We start from the raw sequence: 13,118 nt of genomic DNA on the forward strand, positions 1-13,118 counted from the left end.
ATTTTTAGAAATTACTTTTACAAAGGAATATTGACATGCTCTAAAGTAGAGTTTATAATTAACCTCACATCCAATAAATAACAAATGGTAATTTCAGCTTTTTCCCTCAACTACTTTTCCTGCTAATGTCATATCTCTTGCTGATATCAAAAATTTCCTAGTCATCCAAGTATGAAATTCCAACATTTCCAATTCCCCTGCTTGTCTTCCATATCTTATCTTCAATCATTTCTTAGAACCTGTCAAATCTTTGTTTAGAAATCCCTTTCACAATGCCTTTTCTTTCATTCCCATTACCACCATTCTTTATTCAAGTCTTAATCACTTCAGTCCTGAACTTGCTGCTTCTGTCATGTTCCTCTCCAATTCCATCCGGCATGGTCAGATAAATCATCATTATGTCAGGTCTCCTGTTCAAAATGCTACAATGGACCTTTAATGGTTACCAAATAAATTTTAAACTATTATATTTGATATTCCAAGTCATACATGCTCCATTCCCAAAATATTTTTATCACTTTATCTTATACATGGGAGCCTGGAAAAACTGCTCCCGTATCCTCCTCCCCACAAAAAATCCTCTCACATAAAAGCTCTAATGAGATATGCACAATTTCCTGATGATTTCTCAGAAAGAGGTGATGTCTAAGCTGTTCTGTAGGTTTGAGAGTTCCAAGAGTAAGTGGCAGCCAAGTCAATGTGACTATTCATGGGTCCCTATACATAAATAACTTACATTCTGCTAAGTAACTTTACTTATTTACTCAATTTCTGTTATCCTATCAATGTTATCTTCATATGCTGAAACACTACCAATCATTTAAGACACATCTCAACTGCCATCTCTTCCGTAACCACAAGAGACATTCCTTTTAACTGCTTTACTGTGTGCACACAACCTGGACTTCTCATAAACAGGACTGCCTTCAGGCCTTTACATACATATGCGTTATTTCTGCCTAAAAGCCCATGCCTCCTTTGCTAACATCTCAGCATCCTACACATACCTCATGACCCAGTTCAAACAACCCTACCTCTGCCTCAAGAGGTAGGTGCTACCCCTTCTATAGCACTAAGCATACTGGCCATAATTATTAGATAAGCCTACCTCACTACAAGCTACCTAGTATAGGAAGTGCATTGTATTTACATTCATCTTTGTCCACTTATTCAAAACATTTGCCGAAGTGGGCATTACATTAAATTCTTTCTTTCTCCCCAAATGTCTTAAGCCCTTGGATGTATGTATAAGATACTCAAGAAATATACAGGCAGGCAGAATAAGTTACTGAATACTACTCTTCTGAAAAGTAAAATCCAGAAGAGACAGGGGCTTGATTTCCAACTTAAAACTACAGAATTTTGTATAGGTAGCAAATACATGTTACCTCCTTGAGATTCAATTTCCTTTTCTAAAAATGGGAGAACCATTGTATTTTCTAAATCACTATACTAGGCCAAGTACCAGAAACTATTACTTATGTCCTTTAAGGCTCACAACATAGCTACTCTTTCTGTATTAACGGATGGTGCAGAGTCTCATAAAACTTAAGTATTTCACAGAAGTGTGTGAGTAACAATTCAAAAACCAAGTGTGGGGACTTCCCTGGTGGTCCAGTGGCTAAGACTCTGCACTCTCAAAGCAGGGGGCCCAGGTTCAATCCTTGGTTGGGGAACTAGATCCCGCATGCAAGCTGCAACTAAAGATCCCACATGCTGCAACAAAGATCCCACCTGCCACAACTAAGACCCAGTGCAGCCAAAAATAAATAAATGAATGAATGAATATTTAAAAAAACACCAAGTGTGACTAAGAAGTTCATCTCCTTCATACTGCCCTATCCCACAGGATGAACTAGATTATTTACTTTAGGTAAAATTCCAGTATCATATCCATATTCTTAGATCCTTCAATAGCTACCATTTATTGAGCAAAAGCAGAAATTTAAACAATAAATGTTTTTCAAAATAGAAACAGTAGTAAATTAAATTTAGGAAAGGAGTTTCTAGCCTTAAAAATGTGGGGAAAAGTACCAAATGAAAGGAAAAACCAAACAATGGAAAAAGGATTAAGCACCCTTAGTAAAGCTCCCGCTGATTACAACTGAAATGTGAGTTTTAAAAATAAAAACTCATAAACACATACTGAAATGGCAGAAAAATAAGGAATCCAAATGCAAAGAAAGAAGTGAAAACAAAATGCCAGGAAGTAGGCTAGCAACAAAGCCCCAATCTAGCAGATGATTTCTCAACTTTAGAGACAAGACTTTCCACTTTCATGGTTGTAGGGAACGAGAGAGAGAGGAAATAAAATAGAGAATCCAACAAAGGCAGGGAATCCAAAGGAGACTTACTCATTCCAAAGAGCTACACCCTCACTGCAAGCTTAAAGCCCATCCTGCAGAAGGGAGAGGAAGAAAACTTGCTTAGCACTGAGAAAAGGACTGCTGGGGGTGGACGGAATTCAAAACAGAAGCCATCCTTCATGCAGGTCTGTAGTTTTAATTCATAGTACCTTAAGCACATAAAAAAATTTAAAGAAGTTCAGGACTAAAAACATACATGCAACTGGCAAAAACAAATCTAAAACCTCTCTGGTAAGAATGCAACTTTAACCCAAACCTCAAGGAATTCCCACACCCAAAGTTCAACACATATGAAGTCATGTACAAATATACAAAAAAAAAAAAAACCCAAAACAAAAAACAAAAAACCCCAACAACAACAAAACCCAATCACGAGAGACATAATGAGCAATAATGGACAGAAAAACGGTAGCAGAATCACACCTGCAAGTATACCAATATTGGAAGTATCAGAAAATATAAAGCTATTAAAAAAAAAAACTTTAAACAAAAAGAAACTTGAAAATGAGCCAGAGATTATAAATAGCAACCAAACAGGTAAGGATTCACCAGGACAAAAAAAAAAAAAAAATCCTCCCCAAATGCCCTCCCTCCCCACTGCCAAGCTAGCAAATAGACAGTAACAAGAAAGAGCCATCTACCTTCGAAAGAGGGATGAGAACATGGAAATATATCCTGTCTGAAACACAAGAGCACAGAGAAGGCCTAAAACTGAGGGTGGAACAGGAACACTTAGAAAAATCTTCCAAAAAACCAGTCCCACCCCTAAGCACAAAGTAACACTAGAGGAATTTGATGGTGCGCTGAAGCTAACAATAACAACAACAAAAACCCAAACCTAACTCAATTCTAGCAGAAGAGGTGTGTTCATCTCCAGGCCTAAACACTGTCTACCCTCTGTCTTTATTGCTCTACATACAGTATGTAGTATCAAATACAAAATAACGACTCACATAAAAATGAAGGGATTAAAAAAAAAAACCCAATCCACTGCCAAGAGACAAAGCAATCAACAGAGCAATCCCTGAAAATTAAGAGATGACCCAGATGAATATCACACAGAATTTAAAACAACTATAATATGGTAATGGTTCAGTGGAAAAGGTGGACAATATAACTAGACAGATGGAGCAGACATAAGAAAAGTATTACAGAAAAGTGAAAATGTCAGAAACAAAAAACATGGTACTAAAGATGAAGAATGCCTTTGATGAGCTCATCAGTAGACTGGATACAATCAAGTTAAGAATCAATGAACTTAAACATAGGTCAACAGAAATTACCCAAAATGAAAGAGGGGCAGGGAGAGAGGAAGAGAGAGAAAGTAAAAAAGAAAAATGAAGGAATTAAATGGTGTATTAAGATATAACTAAAAAGAGGATTAGTGAATTGGGAAAACAGAGCTAAAAAAAATAAGAGTATGTACCACAAAGTCAGGATAAGATGAAAAACAAGAAAAAAATCTTAAGAAATATAGAGAATAGGACTTCCCTGGTGGTGCACTGGTTAAGAATCCGCCTGCCAATGCAGGGGACATGGGTTTGAGCCCTGGTCTGGGAAGATTCCACATGCCTTGGAGCAACTAAGCCCACGCGCCCCAACTACTGAGACTGCGTTCTAGAGCCCGCAAGCCACAACTACTGAATCCCACGTGCCTAGAGCCCACACTCCGCAACGAGAAGCCACCGCAATGAGAGGCCCATGTACCACAATGAAGAGTAGCCCCGCTCACCACAACTAGAGAAAGTCGACGCGCAGCAACGAAGACCCAACACAGCCCCCAAAAATAAAATAAATAAATTTATTAAGAAAAAAGAAATATAGAGAATAAGCTGAAAATATTTAACATATATTTAAACAAAGTTCAAGAAAATGATAATAGAAAAATGAAGACAATGTCCAAAGAGAAAATGAGATTTTTTTAGTTAAAAAAAAAAAAGACAGCCCAAAGCTCTCCAACAAATCCAAATCAGGATACTTAAAAACTACAACTACAAATCCACACAGAAAAGATAAACAGAAGACTTTCAACGCAGCCAGAAGGAAACGATAGATCAGCTATAAAGGAAGGGCATTAAATTAATAACTGACTTCTCAAAAAACAACAGATGCCACAAAACAGAATGTACTGACTGCTGAGGAAAAAAAGGATTTTTCTCCTAAAATTGCATCCATAGCAAAACAATCCTTAAGAATAATACAAAATAAAGCTATTTTCAGGCAAAATTAAGAAAAAGAACAATACACCCAGTTGAAATGTTTACCAACAAAACCCCTTTATTAAAGAAAAATTTAAAGAGTGTGCCTCAGATATAACACAAATGGTCCCATAAGTAAGGTCTCAAATCCAAGAAATAACTAAAAGCAAAGAAATGCTAAATACATGGTTAAATCTGAGCAAATAACAACTGTATAAAATAATAAAGTAAGACAAAATTTGTGGAATAAGTAAGTAGAACTAAAATACTGGTCAACAGCAATTACATTTGGACGTAGTGGCCAGCATTAAACTTTTATCAACTTTACTACTTATTAACTTGTGTTACTTTTAAGTAACCTGGAATTAGCAAGAAAAGAATAGACCAAATACAGTATCTAAGGAAGTACTGGGGGAGGGAGTTGAGAGTGGAAAAAAAGAACTTACTATATTATATAGAGAGAGTAAAAATAACGAGGAAAAAAAAGTAGAGTATATACAAAGCACATAAAAGTAAATCCAAAAAGTAAAAGTAAATCCAAACCTGTCAGAAACCACAAAGAATGTAAACGGAAGAATCTTCTCAGGTTAAAAAAAAATCTTATACCAAATGCAGAAAAAGAGTTAGTTAACAGCCTCCAAGTACTGAGGCCCACAGAATCCAGATACAAAGATGACAAAAGAGTACTAGAAATTAAATTACGAGCTAACATCTCACTAAGAAATAATGAATGCAAGAATCCTAAACTCAACTATCAAATTAAGCCTAGAAACTCAGAAAAATATAACAAATAACTCAGGCTGAGCATTTACTGGGAATGTAACGGTAGTTTAATATTATAAAAATCTATAAATATAAATCAAATTAAGAGACCAAACGAGAAAAGAGCACAGATCTCTGTAACAAAGGCAGAAAAAGTTTTTAATCAATTTCAGTAACCTTTCCTGATAAAAAATTTTAACACTACTTTTTGATACTCAAGATACCGCTTTAAGTTATGAACTTCTGAGAGACTCCCAATAGTTTTTTGATATTTCTTTGCTTTCTGACACAAGAAATCCTAGTCTAATACATTTCCTGCTCCACATGTGATGTAAGCTATTATTTTATGGAGGTTTATATCGTTTTAGTGGGGAAATACTATTTACTCACCATCTGGGCTCTTATAAACACTAGTAATCACTAAAACTACTTTTTTGTTGCCGCTTTTGCAATGAATAGCCCTAAGAAATACATTTTTTTAATAAAGTGAACTAACTTGGGAAATATTTTTAAAACAAATGCTGACATATTCTATTCAAATTTTGCACTAGAGTTTTACTTAGTATCTTTTATTTTGTACAACTCTTTTTCTTTTATATTGGGGAAAAATGATTCCTAATGACAATAATATATACATATATTAACTACATTACATTAATTATAATCATTGTAAAATAAATTTAATTACATCCAATTAAATTAAATGTATCTTAGTAACAAAAAATTTCTCTTTATACACTTAGCTTATCTATACACATGTATGTTATATATACATATATAATAGCTTTAACAGTATCAACATTACCACCAACATCCTGATACTATATAATCGGTTCCTAACGATTTATGTATATAAGATTATATATGTAAGTATATATTATCATCACATAAGTTACATACATGTAAGTATATGTAATGTGTCTCCACACACACACACACACACACATCTACATAAAACTTTTTAAATACTGTCATTACTACTAAAAATGAAACTACTGACCCTTTCTGTCCTCATGAGATACTCCATTAAAAATGCAAAGACAAAATATTGCCTTTTAAAGTCACCAGAGGGCTCCCCCGGTGGCGCGGTGGTTAAGAATCTGCCTGCCAATGCAGGGAACATGGATTCGATCCCTGGTCCAGGAAGATCCCACATGCCGCGAAGCAACTAAGCTCATGCGCCACAACTACTGAGCCTGCACTCTAGAGCCTGAGAGCCACAACTACTGAGCCATGAGCCACAACTACTGAAGCCCGCACACCTAGAGCCTGTACTCCACAACAAGAGAAGCCACCACACTGCAACGAAGACCCAACGCAGCCAAAAAATAAATAAATAAAAAATTAAAAAAAAAAAATTGTTCTTAAAGTCACCAGAAATAAAAACTCCTGGGAATTAAACCAACAATTTTTTTTTTTTTTTTTTTTTTTTTTTTTTGCGGTACACGGTCCTCTCACTGTTGTGGCCTCTCCCGTAGCGGAGCACAGGCTCCGCACGCGCATGCTCAGCGGCCATGGCTAACAGGCGGCCATGGCTAACAGGCGGCCATGGCTAACAGGCGGCCATGGCTAACAGGCGGCCATGGCTAACAGGCGGCCATGGCTCACGGGCCCAGCCGCTCCGCGGCACGTGGGATCTTCCCGGACCGGGGCACAAACCCGTGTCCCCTGCATCGGCAGGCGAACTCTCAACCACTGCGCCACCAGGGAAGCCCCTAAACCAACAATTTTACATATAATAAATTCACTTTTTTTTAAAGAGATATTTTTCTCCTTTTTGAATTATTTTAAGTATTTAAAAACTTTACTTGGCTCCACTAAGCAGCTCATCTTTCTCAGGTCTTTTTGGGCTCTTCTTGATTTTTTACTGTTCCAAATGTATTAGGCACAAAACAACAACCATTCTGATGGTATTTTTCATTGGAATCTCATTAAATTCACAAGATAATCTAAGGAAAATGAATACCTTTATGATGATGACTCCTTAGTTGAGAACATGGTATCTCATTTTTTGTTCAAGCTGCATTTTATATTTTTGCAGAGCATTTAAAAACAATGTCTTTGCAAATTTGTTAAGTTTATGCTAAAGTATTTTATGTAGTTATTGTAAATATATTCTCTTATTTGACATTTACTTAGGTCACAGGTCAATTTCTTGATCTCCATAAGAAAATCTGCTGGGATTTTCATGGGGATTACACTTAATTTTTCATCAATTTGGAGACAATTTACATCTTAAAAATATTGATTCTTTCAACTGATCTAGAGCTGAGGAAGAATTCAAAAATTTTTTATGGTTTTCTGTGTAGGGAGTCTCCTATAACTTTTGTTAGATTTATTCTGATGTATATGGATGTTTTTGACATTTATAAATGGTTTTCTTACTAAATTCTATTTTTCTAACATTTTGTTGCTCATAAATATAAATACAATTGACCGAGTGACCCTGCTGAAATGATTTCTTATTAATTCTAAAAGTTCACATGTAGTTATTTATGGATTTTCTATATGCAAATCACGTCATTTGTGACAGTTTTATATTTTCATTTCTAATCTATCTTTTTCCCCTTGCCTAAATGCACTATATAGGACTTTTTAGACATTGGGTTTGGAGTGAGTTTTGACATATTCCCTAATGCCAGGAAAAGGTTTTCAATGTTTATTGTAAGGTTTGTGCAGATACCTTTAATAAGATTATGAAAGTTTCCCGCTTTTTCTAGCTTGCTAAAAGTTTTAAAAATCCTCATGAATGGGTTTTGAGTATTATCAAATGCTTTTTTTTGTATCTATAGAGATGATCATTTGACTAATTTCTCTAATTATATTAATATAATGAATCAGGGCTTCCCTGGTGGCGCAGTGGTTGAGAGTCCGCCTGCCAATGCAGGGGATACGGGTTTGATCCTTGGTCTGGGAGGATCCCACATGCCGCAAAGCTACTGAGCCCGTGTGCCACGGCTGCTGAGCCTGTGCTCTGGAGCCCGGAGGCCATGGCTGCTGAGCCCACGTGCCACAACTGCTGAAGCCTGCACGCCTAGAGCCCGTGCTCCCGCGGCAAGAGAGGCCACCGCAATGAGAAGCCCGCGTACTGCAACAAAGAGTAGCCCCCCGCTCGCCACAACTAGAGAAAGCCCACGCGCAGCAGCAAAGACCCAACACAGCCAAAAATAAATAAATAAATTTATATAAAAAAATATATATACGATGAATCATACTGATTTTCAAATACTAAAACAATCTTGCAACTATGGAAATAAATTCAACTTTGTCATGATATTTTATCCTATTTATGTATCACTCGGATTTGATTTCCTAATATTTGAAGATTTTAAAATCTATTTTCATTTAAAAAATGACCTGTAATACTGCTTTTGGGTAATATCCTTGTTAGGTTTTGCTCTCAAAATTAAACTGGGCTCTTACACAATGTTATATGTCACTAGTATCTCAATAAAAAAAAAATTAAACTGGGCTCATTAAGGGAACATATTCAATTTTTTTTCTGTTTCCAGTTAGACTTTATGTATTTCTTCTTTAAATGTTTGGAAAAATTCACCAGTGAAACCATGTGGGTCTGAATTTCTAAATGGAAGGTCTGTAATTACAGGTTCACTTTCTTTCTATATATTGGATTATGCAGATTTTCTGTTTGTGTGAGGGTGTGTGCCAGTTTTGGTAAGCTGTGTATTTCAAGGAATTTGACTCTCTAAAATCTCAAACTTATTTAAAATTTTCATAATATCCTTTCTTTTGTTACTTTTTTTAAAGTTCATTAGATCCATAGAGTACTGTATCCTTTCTCATTACTGACACTGGTTATGTAGTATCTGTTTCATTCTTGATTATTTTTGGCAGGGATTTATCAATTATATTATCCTTTTCTGAGAACAAACTTTTGCCTTTGCTGATTCTTAAGTTTGCTTGACATGCCACTGATTTTTATATTTATCTTTATTATTGCTTGGCTTCTAATTTCTGTTGGTATAGTTTGCTGCTTTCTAATTTCCTGACGTGGATACTTAACTCATCTAATGTCAGCCTTTCATTCTAACAGCATTAAGGCTTAAATTGCTCAGCAAGAAAGGCTTAAAATGAATTTCATGTTTTGATATGCCACCTTCATTCAGTTCAAAATATTTTCTCATTTTCATAGTGACTCTTCTTTGACAAGTGATTTAACGTATACTCCTGAATTTCAAAAGCTGTATTTTGTTCCAGTTGTGTTTTTGTAATTTTTTTTAAAATTAATTCCATGGTGGTCAAAAACTATAAATTGTAAAATTTTAAATCTTTTCTTTTTTGAGCTTTATGTCCCGCCTATGGTCAACTTTTTAAAATATTCTATGTGCACTTGAAAAGCAGATGTATTCTACTACTGATGAATGTAGTGTTCTCTATATGTCTATTAGGCAGAGTGCTGTTTCCTTAAACCTCATGAACCAATCTCCGCTAGCTTCAAACTTATCTTCTGCAGCTGTCTCACTTCTTTCAGCCTTCATAGAATTGAAGACCGTTAGGACCTTGCACTAGATTGGGTTTTGGCTTAAGGGATGTCGTGGCTGGTTTGATATTCTAATCCAGACCACTAAAACTTTCACCCGTTGGGCAATAAGGCTGTTTCACTTCCTTACCATTCATGTGTTCATTGTCGTAACACTTCTAATTTCCTTCGAAAACATATCCTTTGCAATCACAACTTGGTTAAGTGTTTGGCACAAGAGTTCTGGCTTTCGGCCTGTCTCAGCTTTCAACATGCCTTCCTCACTAAGCTTAATCATTTCTAGCTTTTGATTTAAATTGAGAGATGTGCAACCTTTCCTTTCACTTGAGCACTTAGAGGCCGCTGTAGAGTTACTGACTAGCCTAATTTCAATACTGTTGTGTCTCAGGGAATAGGGAAGCCTGGGGATAGGAAGAGAGATGGGGGAGCAGCCAGTCAGTGGAGCAGTCAAAACACATAGAACATTTACCGACCATCTTATATGGGTGTGGTTCATGATGCATCAAAACAATTATAATAGTAACATCAGAGATCACTGTAACAAATATAATAATAAAAAATGGCACAAACAGACTTGCTTGATGTAGAGTTGCTACAAACCTTTGTTAAAAAAAAAAAAGTATTTGCAAGGTGCAATAAAACAAAGTGTGTCTATAGTCAACATGTATTTAGATAAACCCATATATTTATTCTTTCCATTGTCCTTTGCTCCACATCTCTGTGCTTCCATCTGAGATTCTCTCCTGTCTGAAAAATTATTTTAGCAAACTGAGTACTGGTCTACTGATGAAAAATTTTCTTAGCTTCTGTGTGAAAATCTTTAAATTCCGTAACTAATGAAGGTAAAATTACCGCTGTGTTTTACTGTTGCTCCTTTAGAAGTAATGTTTCTTTTTGTCTTACTAGTTTTATGACTTTCCCTTTACTTTTGGTTCTTAGTAGTTTTACTATGATGTGCTTATGCATTAAGTTTCTTTGTGTTTATACTGATTCGAGTTTGTAACATCATACGGAAAAACCTGAATGAACTTTCTGGCCAACTATAAAATCTGTGAGTTGACATCTTTTTACTTCTGGAAAATTCTCTTACCTTTTCTAATAATACGGTCATTATCTCCTGTCCTTCTGTGACTCCAATTACACATAGATAAGATCTTTTCACTCTCAGTCTCCCAAGGCAATAGAAATAAAAATGAAAATAATCAACTGGGACCTAATCAAACTTACAAGCTTTTGCACAGCAAAGGAAACCATAAACAAAACTAAAAGACAACATACAGAATGGGAGAAAATATATGCAAGTGATGTGACTGACAGGGGATTAATTTCCAAAAGATACAAACAGTTCATACAACTCGACAACAAAAAAAAACCCATCGAAAAATGGGCAGAAGCCCTAAAGAGATATTTCTCCAAAGACGACATACAGATGGTCAACAGGCACATAAAAAGATGCTCAAAATCGCTAATTATTAGAGAAATGCAAATCAAAACTACAATGAGGTACCACCTCACACCAGTCAGAATGGTCATCATTAAAAAGTCTACAAATAACAAATGCTGGAGAGGGTGTGGAGAAAGAGGAACCCACCTACACTGTTGGTGGGAATGTAAGTTGGTGTAGCCACTGTGGAAAACAGCATGGACATTCCTCAGAAAATTAAATACAGAATTACCATATGATCCAGCAATCCCACTCCTGGGTATCTATCCAGACAAAACTATAATTCAAAAAGACACATACAACCCTGTGTTCATAGCAGCACTATTCACAATAACCAAGACATGAAAGCAACCTAAATGTCCACTGACAGATGAATGGATAAAGAAGATGTGGTACGCATATACAATGGAATACTACTCAGCCATAAAAAAGAACAAAATAATGCCATTTGCAGCAACATGGATGCAAATAGAGATTATCATACTAAGTGAAGTAAGTCAGAAAGAGAAAGACAAATACTACTATATGATATCATTTATATGTGGAATCTAAAATATGACACAAATGAACTTATCTATGAAACAGAAACAGAATTGCAGACATAGAGAATAGACTGGTGGTTGCCAAGGGGGAGGTGGTGGGAGAGGAACAGATTGGGAGTTTGGGATTAGCAGATGTAAACTTGTATATATAGAATGGATAAACAACAAAGTCCTACTGTACAGTGCAGGGAACTATATTCAATATCCTGTGATAAACCATAATGGAAAAAGAGTATGAAAAAGAATGTATATATGTATAACTGAGTCACTTTGCCATACAGCCGTAATTGTAAATCAACTATACTTCAATAAAAAAGAAATCAGCCCAGAAAAAAAAATAAAATTTGAAAAAGAAAGAAAAGACCTTTTCACTCTATTGCCTGTCTCCTACCCTCCATCATATTTGATTTTTCCTTGGATCTGTCTACAGTTGACCCTTCAACAATGTGGGGGTTAGGGGTGCTTGACCCTCCATGCAGTTTAAAATCTGTGTATAACTTTACAGTTGGCCCTCTGTATCCACAGTTCCACATCTGCAGATTCAATCAACTGTGGATCGTGTAGTACTGTAGTATGTATTTTTAAAAAACCCAAATGTGGGACTTCCCTGGTGGTCCAGTGGCTAAGACTCCATGCTCCGAACGCAGAGGGCCCAGGTTCAATCCCTGGTCAGGGAACTAGATTCCACATGCCACAACTAAGAGTTCGCATGCTGCAACTACAGATCCCACATACTGCAACTAAAGGTCCCACATACTGCAACTAAAGGTCCCATGTGCCACAACTGTAAATAAATATTAAAATAAATAAAGTAATAAATAATATATAATAAAATAAAAATAAAGTAAATAAATATTAAAAAAACAAACCAAAAAAACCCTGTAAGACCTGCCGAGTTCAAACCACTGTTGTTCAAAGGGGCCGCTCTATTTTCTTCCTGCTTATCATTCAATTCCCTAAATCTCTATTCAGCCAAGTTTTACCTTCTGTTTAATCTGAGATTTTATTTTCAGTTATAGATGTTTCTAGTTGTAGAATTTGGGATTAATTCTTTCATTTTATAGTTTCTAATCTTCTACTGAAATGTATATATGTTATCTCTGATATTTGGGATCTCCTGTGAGTTTGTTGGCATTGTCTGCTTTTTATTCTCTTTAGTTTCTGACCACTTTTAGATGTATTCCATAGATTCTGATATGTAGTATATTTTCACTATTGTTATTTTGCAAATTCTGTAATTTCAGTATGTATTTACTTACCCTTTGACAAAGTTGTTTGATAGGTTTAAAAATTTTAAGGTGTAGC

General features: G+C 35.7%; 1 protein-coding gene and 1 non-coding gene across 8 annotated transcripts in view; one reads left to right on the forward strand and one right to left on the reverse strand.

The window, feature by feature from the left end:
- The window catches only part of RAPGEF6 (Rap guanine nucleotide exchange factor 6), a 217,613-nt gene that overhangs the window by 136,874 nt on the left and 67,621 nt on the right, over positions 1-13,118 (reverse strand). The window lies entirely within an intron of this gene.
- On the forward strand, positions 12,418-12,490 carry TRNAR-CCG (transfer RNA arginine (anticodon CCG)). The gene has a single exon. It is a non-coding gene; the product is annotated as a tRNA-Arg (tRNA).

This window comes from Pseudorca crassidens, chromosome 3, assembly GCF_039906515.1.
Source record: "Pseudorca crassidens isolate mPseCra1 chromosome 3, mPseCra1.hap1, whole genome shotgun sequence".
Taxonomy (NCBI): Eukaryota; Metazoa; Chordata; class Mammalia; order Artiodactyla; family Delphinidae; genus Pseudorca; species Pseudorca crassidens.